Here is a 3,888-nt window from a genome sequence, read left to right as displayed (position 1 = left end):
GGGTTAGGATGGGGCACTGGCTGGGTCTGGGAACCGGGGACGGTCGGGTCCGGAGCCTTTCCGCCCTCCCTTCCGGCGAAGTCTGGTCCACCCTGGGGGGCTGCGCCAAGAAGGCGCAGGAGGCGTTGACACCAGGACCTGCTGCATCGCTGGGCTGGGGACAGTCCAGCCAGGTGGGAGGATTTGGGAGCACAGGGCCAGGCCCCCTGCCCCGCGGGCCTGTGTCCAGTCAGCAGTAAGGGTGGGGTGGGGGCTTCTCTCTGTCCCCTGAAGCTTGGCATAGGTGCCTCCCAGGGCCTGGCCTGGGAGGCCACTGAGCCCCATTCAACAAGTTGGGGAGGGCCGCACCTTGTGCCTTGATCCCAGTGCAGGAAAAGACCTGGTCCTTATTTTCCAGACCACGTGCCCCAGGCACTTACAGGCACCCCAGCCCCCCAGTTCTGAGGAATAAGGACCTCTGGGGTTTGTGCCCAGGAGCCTGCATTGTTAACAAGCAGTCCCCGGTGAATCCACGCTTGTACAGAAATGGTTGAGAACCTCTTGCTTCTGGCGGGGGTGTGGGGAGGGGGTGTCTGCGGCAGCATGGCAGCAGACAGAGGGACCATCTGGGGTTTGATCGGGGTGGGGGGAGGACCTTCAGGGAGAGTAGGGCTCTAAAACCTGGAGCAACACAGGAGGGCTCCCTGGAGGAGGTGTGGAGGCTGGGAAGGCTGTGGTGTGTGAGTACCCAGAGGCAGAGGACATGGGGTCTCTGTGGGTGAGGTTGGTGGAAGCCAGGCGCAGGCAGGTAGGGAGAGGTCTTGAGCCGTCAGGCTGTGAGTGTCTTGCCTTGCTCCATTCCCCCTCTGAGCCAGAGTGGCAGCCATCTGAGACAGGATCTGAGTTGGAAGACCCCGTAGGCTTCCCCCACAGGTGCGACTCCTCCTCCTTCTACCTGGATGGCATGGGGTGGGAAGGGGCCATCCACCATGAGATGAGGGCTCGAAAGGGCTAAAGCCGGACTTCCTCAGCCTGCCTCTGTTTCCCATCCTCACTGGTGACTTCTGACAAAAGACAGCCCTTCTGTGAGCTCCAGTTTTGAGATGGACATCAACGCAGGGTATAAGAAATGCAGGTGCATTGAGCCCCCAGCATGGGGCTGCCACAAGCCAGATATTGTGTGATGGCAGGGCAGCCATGATCATCCCCACTGTTAACACAGCAGCTCGGCCTCAGTGTGTTCATCTGTAGAATGGGGGTGGCTGCTCCCAGCCACCCCCACAGGACGCCCAGGATCCGAAGGTACCTTGCTGAGTGGGAATATAAAGCAGGTCTCTGGTGTCAGCTTGATTTCTCTTCCCACAAGGCTGTCATTCCCAGGTGCCCCTGAGTCATCACCTACTCACCAGGTGGAGAGCCTCTCAGAGAACTCTCTAAGCAAAGCTCTCTCCAGGTGGGCCCATGGCGAGCTGCCCACTACCATGTGCCAATCCTGGGCCTCTGAAAAGGACCTTCCAATAGGGCTCTGGGATTCAGTGAAAGGCAGCTGGCATTGGACCAGGGTTCAAATGTTGACTCTCAAGCTGAGTGCTGCCAGGTGAACTGGGGACCACTCCGACCCTCAGTCTCGTTTTCTACAAGTGGGCTTCACTGTTACCACCTTTGGGACTGGGCTGGGCTGAGTGGCTGTGTGGCTGTGGTAGATGGTAGACATTCAAAACGTGGTTCTAGAGGCCTCACCTGCCAAAGGCGGTCAAGGAAAGTGGGTCGGGAGGCCCCCCAGTCCCCTGAAGGGTTAAAAGGGACTAATGGCTGACAGAGACTAATTAGAACTTAATGAATTGTCGTGGATGAAAGTCCCGGAAGGGCCAGATCTAGGACGAAGGATACACCAGTCCTGAAGGGGTCGGCAGTATGTCCTCAAAAACGGGCCTCAGAGGGCTGCGTGCTGCTTGGGGCCGGGCCCCACCTCCCAAGTCCATCTGGAAGCCTGAACAGGGAACACTTTGAGGGCCCACCAAACAACACTGCCCTGGGTCCCTCTGGCCCCAGTTGTGGTGGGGGAGGGGGAGGGGACAGAGGGGCCAGCTGCGGCTGCATCTATTCACCCCCCTCCCTGTCCTCCTATGGGTTTAGCTGCTTCCTTCAGGGGGCTTGGCTCAGTCTCACCCAAAGCAGTGTTCAGCATCCCCCAGCCTGGGAGGGAACGGGACGACTTGTCCCATGTGTCTGTGGGGGCAAAGCTCTCTCCGTGGGGTGGGGCAGGGAGGAGTTGGGCTGCCTCTGATCCTGGGGTGGGGCCCCGGCAACCCCAGCCACCACCCCACCGCCTGGGTTAAGAACTTCATGATAAATTTGGGTTAAGCCTGCTGGGGGCTCTGGAGAGGAGGGTCTCTGTCTGTCTGTTGCCCTGGACGGACAGATTTTGGGTTCCTCCCCCAGATAGCTTCCTGCACTGCTGCTGATACTGATGGCAGATACTGCGGGGAGCAGGGCCCCCTCCCCCTCCCGGCCCCCAGAGCGGGCGCACAGCTCCGCAGAGGCCTCCGCCCACCTCCTCTTCAAATCTGCAAAGACCCTGCGCAGGGCTCCCGGGCTGCTGCCACAGACTGCCACAAACCTAGTGCTCAAACCACACACATTGATTCTCTCACAATCCTGCAGATCAGGAGTCCAGCTCGGGCCTCACACAGCTAAGCCCAGGCGTGGGCAGGGCTGGTCCCTCCGGAGGCTCCTGGGAAGCACCGGCTCCTGTCTTTTCCAGCTTCTAGAGGCGCCTCATCCCTGGCTCATGGCCCCTGCCTCCATCCTCACAGTCAGCAGCCCAACCTCTCCCATATCTCTGTGCCTCTGACCCTCCCGCCTCCCTCTTATAAGGACACTGTGATGACACTGGGCCCCCTGGGAATCCACAATTGTCCCCACCTCAGGGTGAACCGATCAACATCCTTAATTTCATCCCTCTTTGCCACATAAAGTAACATTTGTAGGTTCCACGGGCCAGGCTGTGGGCATCTTTGGAGGGGCCGTTCTTTGGCCGACCACAGGCCCCACCTCCTTGTTATTCTCTGTTGCACCATCCACACGTGGCCTCCGGTACTCTTTCTTCTCTTTATCACCTATGGATGACTGGCAGGGATTCCGTCTGTATTTTTCAAAGCTGTTTCCCTTAAGAACTAGAACAGTGCATGGTACACAGAAGGTGCCCATTAAATGCATGTGGAATGAATGGCTGAGAGCAGAACAAGGCCTGGGACTCAGGGCACCTGACCCCAGCCAGCACCCAGTGGAGACTTTTCCGAAGACCCCAGGTTATAAAGTACCCTCTCTCTATGAGTTCTCACCTGCTACTCAGTCAGTGCCTGGAGGGTGGTTGTTGGTCACCTGAGTCCCTTTTGCAGAACAGGAAGCTGAGGTTCAGCGCTTTACAAGTCTCTTCCAAGGAAGTCAGGGGTAGGCTCCCGTGGGGACCCTGGAGATCTCGTCCGGTTGCTGAAATCTCTCTGCTTCCCCCATTGGCCCACGGAGCACCCAGCTCTGTGCATGCTGGTGGTGGGGGGTAGAGAAGGAACTGACGTGGTCCCCACCCTCAGGATAGCGCTGTCCAGGAGGGTGACTGTCCAGGTTCATGTGATGTAGGGTGACAGGCCCAGAACACACAAACCCAGATGCATCTTCAGATGCCAACTCAGCTCCATCATGTTCCTTCTCAAACCTCCCCCACAGCTCGCCATCACTCTCTGAATCAAGTCCCTACACCTCACTGTGGGTTCAGCACCCTGCATGGTTCCACCCTTGCCAACCCCAACTCCCAGCCCCAAACTCAGATGTGCCCTCAGCCTCCAGTCACTCCCCATTTCTGTCCTCCCAGCACCAGCCCTTCACCCCCACTCAAGACTCAACTCAGAC

This window comes from Bison bison, unplaced genomic scaffold (assembly GCF_000754665.1).
Source record: "Bison bison bison isolate TAMUID 2011002044 unplaced genomic scaffold, Bison_UMD1.0 scf7180017864492, whole genome shotgun sequence".
In the NCBI taxonomy this organism is placed as follows: domain Eukaryota; kingdom Metazoa; phylum Chordata; class Mammalia; order Artiodactyla; family Bovidae; genus Bison; species Bison bison.
This window is presented reverse-complemented; position numbering follows the sequence as displayed.